The sequence below is a fragment of the Aristolochia californica genome, unplaced genomic scaffold (genome assembly GCF_029961685.1).
Source record: "Aristolochia californica isolate CCGP_79_NKW_82.1479 unplaced genomic scaffold, dmAriCali1.0.hap1 SCAF_128, whole genome shotgun sequence".
NCBI classification, from domain to species: Eukaryota; Viridiplantae; Streptophyta; class Magnoliopsida; order Piperales; family Aristolochiaceae; genus Aristolochia; species Aristolochia californica.
In genome coordinates, this window is record NW_027181802.1 from 5,001 (window position 1) to 17,500 (window position 12,500).

At 45.4% G+C, this 12,500-nt stretch overlaps 1 non-coding gene across 1 annotated transcript; it reads right to left on the reverse strand.

Moving 5' to 3' along the window:
- Nucleotides 1–283: 283 nt before the first annotated feature.
- Nucleotides 284–355, reverse strand: TRNAG-GCC (transfer RNA glycine (anticodon GCC)). The gene has a single exon. It is a non-coding gene; the product is annotated as a tRNA-Gly (tRNA).
- Between the last annotated feature and the right edge of the window lie 12,145 nt (nt 356–12,500).

The following is a 12,500-nucleotide window of genomic DNA, read 5'->3' on the forward strand; positions in this document are numbered from 1 at the left end:
AAGCCTACGTAATGGGGGCACTTGACGCCCCTTTACCTTGTTGCAATAGGGCACTCTAAGTGCCCGCTGGCTTTGAGCGAGCGCATCCGCGCTCCGCTCACTGGCTCCACTGCGATTCTCCTCATAAAAGAAAGTCAGAAATCACGGATGGTCTCCGGCCTCAGGCAACATATAACAGTACGGTACACACCAACCCAATCTCGATGAGAAAGAAAAGAAAAAGCCCGGAAAAGAACCGATGACTGACGCACTCTACTCGTTACCACTGAACGACGAAGCCTGGAGCGGAAGGAGGGACTTGAACCCTCAACCTCAGCCTTGGCAAGGCTATGCTCTACCATTAAGCTATTTCCGCCAGCTCCGGTAGTGGCGAAGCACTACTGAGCAATTCACGTTTCACTTGATACGGACTACTTCTGTTTTCCGCCGGACCACACTCTTGATCTCCGATCGAGCTACGAGCACGAGTAGGTAGGCGGCTAGGGGGGCGGCTGGGAAGGAAAGGAGGGGGGACCTTTCTTTTTGCTTCGCGCCAGATGATGATTAGTGGGTCAGGGGAGGTCTGTGTGTGCTCTTTCTCACTATCACTAAAGGGGCGGGCCAGGCTGGGCTGCCTTTTCAATCAATCTCCGGCCGCTCTGTGCCGCTCTTTGTGCGATAAGTAAGGAGTCTTGGTCTCGGCCAAAAAAGGTGAGCGCTTAAGGCATTATTAAGAGTAGGGGGCATCGCACAAGCCTACGTAAGAGGGGAACTTTAATCCCTTGTAGCGAGAGTGCCATAGGGGGCCCCAAGCTATAAGGCTAGCGCACAAGCCCCCAAGCCTACAATAGCAATAGGCGCTTTATAAGCTCTATTGCGACTTTGGGCTTGATACCTGATAGCAAGAGTGCGATAAGCACCAATTGCGTCAGGTGCGTAGCCCAAAGTAGCAAGAGGGCCGTAGGCGCGCAAGGGCGTGTGCGCTAGCAGGCTTCAAGCCTACGCTTTTTGGCCTATTCTTGCTGGGGCGTCATTTCATTCTCGTAACGGGAGTGAGTGCATCGCAAGACCAGACAAGTGGCTCCCTCGCCTCGCAGCGGCGGCATCTGTCTTTTAAGTAAAGTCATTTTAAAAGACGGCTCCTCTTATTCTACGATAATCCAAGCAGCAGCTCCACGAGTCTGCTCGGAACCAGTCGATTCCTGAGCCAGCAAGCCCCAGTGAGCGGAGCGCGGATGCGCTCGCTGCTGCATCTAGCGCACAAGCCTTAGGGCATCGCACACGCCCCTTGTAGTAAGAGGCGCCGTAGGCTCTCTTACTACAAGGGGCTGCGCACCTTGTATACAGAGGAGGCCTATTTGAGCCCTATTGCGTAAAGGGGGCGTGTGCGAGCGCGAGACGGCTTTGAGCGAGCGCATCCGCGCTCCGCTCACTGGCTTCTGAATGCAGAATGTATACAATTGATTGAGGAAACTTGGAATGAAACTCCCAGGAATTTGACCTGCCTACTGCTTTAACCGAAGACTTGTACTAGTAGCAGTAGCAATTCAACAACGACTAAAGGCTCCGCGGATCGAAGGAAATGGCATTACAAAACAAGCAGGAAACACGTGAATGGGAAAGGAAGATTGGAACAAGCAATTGAGAGAGAACCACATGCAGAACACATAGAGGACTATAGTATGTATAGAAGATTGGAAGCTCAGGCAAGTGAGTCGCTGCGCCTACAATCTCGACAGTTGTGGTTAAAAGGTTTTTCTTTTTTCCACGCATCTATTAAGAAACGCAGAATCCACACTTTCATCAATTGAAATGCCCAACAGGCCAGGTTCTGGTTCAGCATGAGGAGATAAGGAAAGAAGTTATGAAATTGTTCTCACACTTATCCATCTTCTCAAGCCAACAGCATATAGCTGCAGTCCATCAATGAAAAAGTCCCCGGGGCACAAACCAAATTCTTCAATCTGGTAACCGGTAGCTGTTCATAGTAAAAAGCTACTGGACCAGATGGATTCCAACTGAACTTCAACTTCGGAAGACAGTGCTGTGCTGGAACATAATTATTAAGGACGACCTCCATCTCCATATGGTAATTGAAGTCGAACAGGAGCAGAGCAAACCAGGTGCAATTCAATCCTTCTTCCTTGCAATGATTCCCAAAAAAGCAAAACCTCACTAGACCGAGGCCCATTGCTATGGGGACTACACTGTATAAGAGAATGACTAAGGTAATTGCCAATAGATTGAAAGACAGGCTGGCCCTATTGCTACAAGGGCGCCTTCCTAATCTCATTTGGATAGGCAGAGATATTGATGATTGTCCCAAGGAGGCTTACCACTCAGCTGATAGATCAGGTGAGCCAGCCATGATCACTAAACTCGCCAAACCCTGCGATAATGTTAATCATAGGTTTCTATATGCTTAAGGAAAATTTGATTTGCAGAGTAGGGTACTCTAGTGTATTTATATACAATGGATAGCACCAATGATCCATGGACGATCTGTGGGGTTCATAAAAGGAACCAAACAAAGGTCTGCGACAAGGCTGTCCCCTCTCTCCATATCTCTACTTACTGGCTGGTTGCAGAGACATGAAATCGACTGCTCAAACATAGCTTCCAAGAGGGAAAACAGCAGGGCATTCAGATCTCTCCAGGAACCATGGCACCACTTATCTCACAGTTTGCAGATGACACTGTAATAATAACAAAGCCAGATAGAGAGACTGTTCGAGGCTTCAAAACTTTATTTAATGTTTTCCTTTAAGCCCCGGGGGGAAAACAAGACTTTTGTATACTTTGGTCATGTTACAAACCCCAGACGACGACGGATACTAAGACAACTGGGATTCAAAGAAGGATTAACAGATGATCTATGGACTGACTTGGCTTGGTCCCATATACCGTCAATCTATAACTAGTTGGAAGGGGCGCAACGAAACCAGGAAAAAATGCAGTCAAAAGGAGTCATTCATGGCTTAGCCTCAGTGGCAGACAACTACTTATTAAACATGTCTTATCGGCTTATACCAATCACATGGCTACCATACTACTGGCACAAATTGGTTTTAGGAAGGCCATCGACAGACTCTGCCGTACTTGTGGAGGGGAAGGAACAAGCAGAGAAAAACGATGAAATAGAATCTTGTCGTTGGTAGCCCAACCCAAGGAAGACGGGGGATTGGGTATACAACCGTTTGGTAATTACAACAGAGCGTTGAACGGCATGGAAATGGCTAGCATAGGATGAAGTTGGATGGAAACTCAAAAAAGAAAAAAGGGCTCTCGGCCGGAATCGCCCCATAGAGTCTCATACACTTATAGCTACGGCTTAGCAGCCTTCGCTTCCCGCCGCCTCGTTCCGTGCGTAAGCACTCCACTCGCTCTATTGAATATGCTCGTTCCTGAACGGAACTCTCTATTTCATATGTTTGTAGCTCGTGGAGTTCTCACAACTATACTCAAAGGGCTATCCTTTAAGGGCTCGTTCCGTGCTTATGAGCGAGTGGAGTCGCACTCCACTCGCTGCCTACTCTACTCGTCACCACGGGGTTCCCATCTACTGATCCCAATGAAACGATTTAAGCTCAACATCTATCTATCTGAAATAGAAGGTTGGGTTCGTTCGATGGGTCAACTAACATACGCATACTAAGAGTTTAATGGATGAAGATGTCCCCCTTCATCAATGAGAGAGACTTGGGGATGAAGATAGAAATCCCTAACATCTCGCTCTCGCCCCTATTCTCTCTTATAGGCCTCTCGGATCAATCGTCGAAAACCTACTGTTTGAGAAAGAGTAAAACGACCCCCTGTCACATTAATCTATTAATGAGAAATTTCATTAAATAGGGCCCTAATTTGTCCCTGCTCGAGAGAATGAAATGTGTCCGAAGTACCTTCATCGAAAAAGTGTTTTGGGGCCTAGCAATGGAAAAAATGTAATGACCGTCAATGCAAGCAATCTCTGAAGGAAGATAGCTCTATCTTCTCTGGGGGAGGAATGAATAGGTAGATCAATAAGTAGAGTGTTACCCGAACCCACTCACTGAACTATTCGCCAGTAGGTATGGGTAGGACTTATTCCGAGGCTCCCGACATACTCCTCAGTCGAGGGTGATTTTGAGTTTTCTTAGTTGTCAGCGAATGAAAGAAAACAAACTCTGCTCTGACTGAAAAAGGAAAAGAAAGATAGCTCAGGAAACAACCTAACGGAATAACTCCTTTGGCAGTATAAAACCAATAAAGCCATTGACAAGGCACTTTCTAACGCCCTCAGGGATAACACCTAAAGCAAAATACCCACAGTGCTCTCAATAAACGTCAGCCCTAAACGCGCGCGGAGCACGATAGAGAGGCCTAGAACGCACTAAAAGGCCTATGCAGAAGGGGACCAGAGGGCGGCGAAAACGCGCGTTTTTAGCCCGTTTAGCGCGGTCGGACCCGTGCTCAAACTCAAGCAAGCTCAAGACCGCTTTCGACGCTCTCAGCGGCCGGAGTCCCTACATACAAAGTGTAGCATTGCTTTCAAGATTTTTTTGGTGTGTGCGCTGGCTGCCCGCGAGCTGCAGAAGTCTAAGAGTGCCCGCGGGAATCCAAGTCAGCCAATCCCCTCAAGGGGGGCTTTCCTCTCAGTCGCCGAGGGCTCGCTACACAGGAACTTGCCAAAGGAAAATACTGTCAAAACTAGACCCCTCCTTACCTTACTCTCTAAAAAAGCCCTAAAAAGCCAAGGGCCAAGTCCCACCAGGCCGGTGCTGCATATGCACGCGACGGACACAAGAAGGCTGATTTCATAAACTAATGAATAATCCTATATTTGCGTGGTTAATGGAGGCACTACCTTACCTTGTAATTAATAATAAAGCAAGGGCTTCAAAGGGCGGCACCCTTTGTCGCCGGGCTTATTCTGCATTACAAAACGCAAAGAAAGGCCGGACGTCAGCAGAGAGCTAAAGACTCTAATGAGGTCCCATCATCCCAGTCAGTTCTCTGTCATTTCTTTGATGCAGTCAAAGTAAAAAAACATTTTAAAGTGACCATTAGCAGCGCGGCTGTGGTCCGGCATAACTCATACAGTATAGCGTCATGTTTAAATTGTTCGACCAGTTCGTCTCCAATAAACCAGTTTTCCACCATCCTTTCTTTAATCGAGGAAACAATGAAAACAGTAGTAGTCTTACTAGTGGTTCCACACCTCGTCGTCTGACCATGAGTCCCAGCGTCAAAAGGCGCTTTCCTAAAACCTGAAGTGCCACAGGAACCTCAACTAATCCATTTCCACTACTTTCACGACTTTCACGGCCGAAAAGATATTGGAAAAGCCCTTTTTCCAGACTAGAGGAAATTAACAGGGACTTTTTAAAAGGGCTAAATAAATAAAGGCTTTCCCTCCTTGGGCGGGACCCTTTCTCGCCCTTACGGAGTTTTTTCGAGTTACTCTCCGAAATGAAAGGTCGGGCAGGTTTCGAGTAGAGAGAGAGAAGGCCTAAACCAGTTCCGAGGGAAGGAGTTGTTCACCACAGCGGTTTCTTAAGCTCCAAGATCGTGTACGCTTTCCTATCCCAAACCGGGCCGAACCGGCCGGATCTATGCTTTTAATCTAGTCAAAGCTCTAGAAAATCTCATTTTGCTTACAGGCGGGCGGATTTTCGAGATTATATTATGCGGACCTCTGCTTTAGAGAATTCGGGGACGGAGCCTTATATTGTGGGGCATAACATGCTTCTTGCTCATGCGGCTGCTGTGAAACGCTACAAGGAGAAATACCAGGTATAGATTTAGCTTTTGAGAGACAAAACCGTTGCCAACTATTGTTTGGTTTGAACAGCATATGATCATGATCGACGGTGGTGATGTTTACTATTCTATAATCACAACCACTGGAAAGGATAAGAAATTTGTAACTTGCAAGAATGTTTACTATCCATCTTTCAAGACATGCACACATAAACAACCTTATTTGTCAAAATATTCGATCTGAGTATATCAACGTTACGGATGAATTGTCTTGGCAGGCCTCTCAAAAAGGCTCTATTGGAATAACCGTGGTGTCCCACAGGTTTGTGCCCTTCTCTGCATCGACGTCCAACAGTGATGCAGCTCAACGAGCTATCGACTTCATGTATGGATGGTGAGTCAAGCAAAATGAGAATCACTAGCCATGAGATCAAGGCACCGTTGCTCAATTTACTTAGTTAACAATTATTGCTTAATTGTTCGTTGGGGCTTGTGCGGGTTCATGGACCCATTAATCCATGGTGAATATCCACTTACCATGAGATCCCACGTTGGAGATCGGCTACCGAAATTCACCAAAGAACAGTCTCATATGGTTTTGGGCTCATTCGATTTCATCGGAGTAAATTACTACACAAAAATTATGCAACCGATGTTCCTTCGCCAAATAGTGTTAATGTCAGCTACACAACCGATTCCCGTTGCAATCTCACGGGTAATTCAAATAAACTCAAAAATCTCAGTTGATAGACTTCTACAGAAATGTTCTTTGCCCCCATCTTTGATTTTCCACATGCCACAGCCTGACTATTTTCTCCTATTATTGCTAGAGACCAGCGACCTCCTGAATTCATTTCGGGGCTGCTGACTCCAACGGGTTGTTGATAATAAAATCAAGGGTGCAAATAGAGTTAATATAGGTTTTATATCTACTAGTATACACGTATAACTGAGCAATTCTTCTTTGACAGTGGAGCGTAATGGGAATCACCATTGGCCCTCAGGTAAGAGTTTAGTTTCTTGACTTTGATAGGCTCTGGAAATCAAAAGTGAAATGAAAGAGAGGGCATTAGCTGTACAGATTATACTGCAAATATCTGGTGCATGGTCTTGAGGCTCTGACCCTCTCTATAGATGGTGGACCCCACTTATCATCACCAGTTTATGGTCATCAAACAGTTGCTTCTACCAAGTGCAACTGTCTAAGTTGTAGACATCTCGTATGCATGCAAGATATGTAGCTATATGCATTTGTTGTGTGGATGTATATAGACAGAAAATTTGTGGAATACATACACGCAACCTTGTGTTATCTCATAAAAAATTGCATGCAGGCTACTTCAAGTTGGCTCTATGTCTACCCACGAGGAATAAAAAAAGCAAAATTCTGTAGTTTTTCTTTGCTCTGAATTTGATGATTGCAGATGCCTTAATAGTAAACGGGCGTTAGCACAGCAAGCTGGCGGCCAGCTCTGGCCTTAAGCTTGCCGCGCCTACCGCCCCTTTTGCTATAAGGGCAGCTCACGCGGGTCTCAGAGGATCGCATGCGCCTCGATCGAAATTCTCATTCGCCCCAGAACCGGCCAACTTAGACCTGGCGAAGATACCTGCCATGAGGAAAGGTCTGCGATTTTCGCAGGTTTTTTTGCAAGCTTTCAAAATGGAATAAGCTTTTAGACGAGACTATAAGGAAGGCATTCAAAAGCTATATGATTCGATGCCCAGAAGAAGTTTCGCCCGTTTATTTAAAAAATGCGAAGTATCTTCCAGATATATAAATACTTGGATTTCAAATATGCAAGCTGCTCATATATCCCGCTGCCCGGGACATAAACTCCACGAATGTCTAAAGCACCGGCCTATAGTTCTCGAGAAACTTGAATCAGCAAGGAAAGGACTTGCTCCTGAGCTTGAGCTATGCTTTCTTCCCGTTTTTTCTTGGAAGGCGAGGCGAGCGAAGTGAGAAAGAAGGAATCGTTGAACGACCGAGCTGAAGGTGGAGCCAAGACGAGTTAGCTCCTTTCTCTGAAAGACGAGATCCTCTTTCTGTACGAGGAGAACAACTTATTAGGGTTGGACCTGACCTGCCTACTTACAAAGCGTTAGAAGCCCTTTTAGAGGCCTTTTTCAAATCAGGAGTGTTCCCTAGCTCCCTAGCTTGATTCTTCCTTTGCTTCCGTCGCTCAGTGCATCCGCACCACCGCACTACCGCCCCTGAGAGACTTTCTGAAAAAACTGTCTATCTATCAATCACCCTTGCTCGGTTGCTCAGTGCTTCCGGGCTTCCGCACCAGGGGGCTTCCGCCTATCACACACTTTCTGTCTATCTATCTCTCTCTCTTGCTCGGTGTGCTCGTTACTCGGTAAGCTCGTCGTTACTCGTTTAGCTCGGTAAGCTCGGCAAGCAAGTAAGTAATTAGTCCTCTTCGTTTAGTTAGGAAAAAGCTTTTTATTTTACGAAAAAACAAAACAAAGAAAAGAAAATGAAAGAAAGAATGAAATGACAATGAATTACATTTCATTCTTTGTCAGACTTCTTTCTTTCTAAGATCAGATGTCTTCTTTCTTTCATTATCATTGATTCATTCATTTGCAAGGATGTCTTCTTTCTTGAATTAGAATTTCATTCATTTGCATTTCATTCTTTCATTCTCATTTCTTCAATTCTTTCTTTCATAAATTCTTTCTTTAATTTCTCTTTTTTGAAAGAATTTCTCTTTTCGTTATGGTAATGCAATGCAAGAGGTCGGAAATCAGGTTGTTTCTGATGATGAAAAGAGCTTTTATGTTATGGGTACACTTGTACTCCGGCTAATAAGGGAAAGGTTTTTTTTTTCAAATCAAAGTTTGACTCTGAATCCTTAGATCCTTAGCGCAAGCGCTAAGTAAGCAAGCTACCTTATGTAATAAAAAACCGAGGAAAAGAACGTCAAGTAGAAAGGAACAAGGTCTACGGCACGATCACTATATCTTTTCTTTTTCTTTATCTCTCCTCTATGGAAAGAGGGGATGATACGTGGTATACCTGATCGGGTCAACGAGACGTACGTAAGTCGACATAGCTCCATGTATATGTTCTTTGGAGCTAGAACCCATCAATTGAATGGAATGAAATAATGGTGAGCCTAGGGCAACGAACATGGCGGAAGAGTGTCTATACAAAGCCCTTCTCTTCTTCACTCTTTGAGGCAATGCACCCTTTGAATGGTACTTGATTCATAAAGAATGAATCTGTTGGTTAGAAGTTATACGGACTTTATAAAAAAGAAAAAAAGGAAATGCCACGCTCCGCGTGTCACGAGATATGGGGTGTTCTAATCGAAGGGTCATGCCTCTCGGGCTGACCTATGCACCAGCCAGCCTGTGTGGTGGCGAACACGCTGTGCTGTAAGCTAAGCTGTTCACCTTGTAGACGGAGATATAGAAAGTGTGCCGTGCGTGATTCATAAGATTCTATAGTGGCGCCAGTCTATTATTTCACTTAGCCCGCCTCTCCCATGACTTTCCGGGGACCAACCAACCCGGATCTGCCCTCGCAAGTCTCTCCGCATTTTGGGAGCAGAGCATGCAAAATCGAGCCAAAAAAATGAATTTCTGAAAGAATGAAATTCAATTCATTTCTTCAATTCTCATTCTGAAATAAAACAAAGAAAGAAAAAGAATGCCAAACGCTTGCTAAGTCACGTACGGCGGGCAGTGAAAACGCGAGATAAGGCTGCAAGTGCCCCCCTCTTACTACAAGCTGGCTCGCATCGCTTTGAGCGCTTCGCTCGCAGGCGTGAGCGCAGGAAACAAGCCTACGCTTTTTGGCCTATTCTTGCTGGATTCCCCTGCATGATCGGTAGGTCCGCTAGAAGTGCCTCAGCTAGTGAAGTAGTTGAGCCTCGAAAGCCTACTTACCAACCAAACTTGCGATCGTCGGTAGCCGCAGAACTCGTTTAGGTGGCTGTTCGCCTTTGGATCTTCACTTCAATAGTTGTCTAAGATAGCAGCGGCGGTAGATTGGGGAATGCTAATCTAATAGAGGAATTCTAATCTTTCCAGGAAAGCCTCTTCTTTCTGGTCTCCATCAAGTGGATTCTTCACCTGGACAAAGATAAGGAGAGGAAGAGATAGAATTCTGGAGAGAATTGATCGTATGCTAGTAAGTGAGGAGGCGCTGTCTTTTGTCAAGGTCAAACGTCAAGTGATTCCTAATTCTATATCTGACTTCCGCCCGGATTAATCAGTCTCCTACCCTTGGTCCTATCCCGTCCCGTTCAGATTAGAACGGAACTGGCTCATTCACCCCGAATGCAGGGAGCAATCAAACTCAAGCGCGAAAGCCGTAGCGCGTTTGGCATTCTTTTTCTTTCTTTTGAAATTCAATTTCATTCATTGTAATTTCATTCTTTGATTTTCGATACAGATAGGTACACTGAACACCAACCCAATCTCGACAATCAAAGTACAAGCAACGGGGTAAAATAGATTTAAAAAGAAGAAGAATTATACATATAATTCGTTCAAAAAGGAATTTAGAAATGAGAATTCAAGAAAGAAATGTAAAGAATTTCAGAAATTCTAATGAAAGAAATAAGACATCCTTGCAAATTCATTCATCAATTTAGAAAGATAATGAAAGAATGAAATGCAAATTCATTCATCAATGAGAATGAAAGAAAGAAGACATCTTAGCCAAGTAGAAAGAAAACATCTTGCGTTTTCAGGCTTGAAGCGAGCCAGAAAGCGCTCAAGCCTCCGCCTATGAAAAGCCGTTGCGCCCCTTTGATTTCAGTTCGGTCAGGCCGAAAGGGCCTATACCTATCTATTCACATTACCTGGACCCGTGGATTCAGGGTCTTCGGAAGCTTCGTCTCTACCTTGAGATTCGGCAAGTGACCTAGGTAAATGATTACTCTTCTACGGTCTCAGTCCGGAATGAGGCTTTAGCTGCTGCTTTGGATGCTGCTGCGGGAAATGCGACTTCGGAAGAAAAGAAATATCTTATTTCGAGAGAAACTAGAACTATGGGTTCAGGAAAAACCGAGCCCGAGAGCTTACTTGCAGCTTTAGTGCCCGCTTAGCTATTATTAGAATTATTCTCATAATTCATTCTAATTATAATAAAAAAAGAAAAAAGAGATTCCTTGGGATTGTTCTTGGGCTTGGCGAGGCATTCTTCGTGTTAGGGACTTCGCTACATGGTGTATCCGACATCTCATTGGAGATGGGTCCACCACTAATTTATGGTTCGACCCGTGGCTCCCGGTGGGCCGCCTTATTGATTCTTTTGGGGATAGATTACGCAATGATACCGCTTTGTCTAGTGTTGCGAAGGTCTCGGAAATTATTGAAGAAGGGCGGTGGGGAAGGTAGATAGCGAGCGAGTGGGTCAAGATGTGGGAGGACTTCACTGGCAAAGAGTGAGTTGCCGGGGTAGGGGAATGAGTTTCAACAGAATATGAAGGGAAAGGGAAGGAGAATTGAGCAAGCTTTGAAGGTCACAGGCTACACTTAGCTATTATTCTCAGATATCATTCATATTATAATGTTATGTTCTTTGCCCTACTGTTTGAAGTCTGGCTTTCTTCATAAGTCATCAAGGATCTTAGCCAAACGGTGACCGGCTTTCGCGAAAGCACTTTGGGCGCAGGTTTCTCGATCAACTAGCTTACTAAATGAAGAAAGACACTGTTATTATATACGAAATTAAGATAAGATAGAGAAGAAGAAGCACGAGTTGAACGGAGCGAGGAGCAGGAGCGCAGTGCGTGCCCGAGAGCAGTAGCAAGCATGAGCCCGAGAGCTTACTTGCAGCTTTAGTGCCCTATCGCGTATGCCCGTGAGCTTACTTGCAGCTTTAGTGCCCGCGAAGCTTTCGGGAAGAGGGGTAGTCTTGTGCGTAAGCATAGCAGATTGAGATCGAGGCTTAGAGATGTGGCACTCATCATAATGATTGAGAAAGGCAGGAGTCAGCCGCACAAAGGCTACTAGCTTGAAGAAGCGAAATGGTAAAGGTCCCTTCCCTCAGTTACTTCCTTGCCTTCCCTTACCCAGCTTGAAGTGAAGTTACTTGCTTCTCAAAGCGAAGCGAGCCAGCTTGACTCCATAGGGGGGCTTGTGCGCTTACTGCAGAGTAAAGGGGCTTGTGCGCTAGAAGTGTGCGTAGCTTGCTGGGGGTGGTCAGAGATGGATCGGGAACTAGCTCTTTGGATGGGGAAACGTGATGTCCCAATCATTGGATATAAGAAAGCGATCTAACCTGCGCTGAATGTTTGCTTCACCTTGCTTTTGGTCTAAGTATAGTCAGATCCACCCAGAGGAAGCTCAACCAGACTGGCCACCAGAATGAAGTCAGCAAACTCCTCCATGCTACAAAAAATGCCTTTTCTGCCACCCTTTTTTATCCGCAAGAAGAAGGGTCGTGTGAAATCCCCACCCACACACCAAGGGAGAGATTACAACTGACGCACGGATAGCAGTTCTTCCCATAAGAGTCTACGCCCAGCTGGAGAGGTGAGGGCAGAATAGCAGAGCAAATACGCGTATTAGTAGCATAGCAAAGCAAAAATGTGTTCCGTAACTCGCACTGCGCTAACGCCCTTATTAGAGTAAAGGCGAGGCGCTCATTCCTTTGCTTGTTTGGCTAAAATGACTTTTTTCACTTGAGATTCTGCCCCGCTTGAGAATATAGCCCTCTAAGATTGAGAGTACCATGTATTTGCTGGTCCACTGGTCATCTTGTTCCCCAGCAACTTTGCTAGCGCAGATAGCTTGGGTTGTCTTTTTCCTTTTTCTTT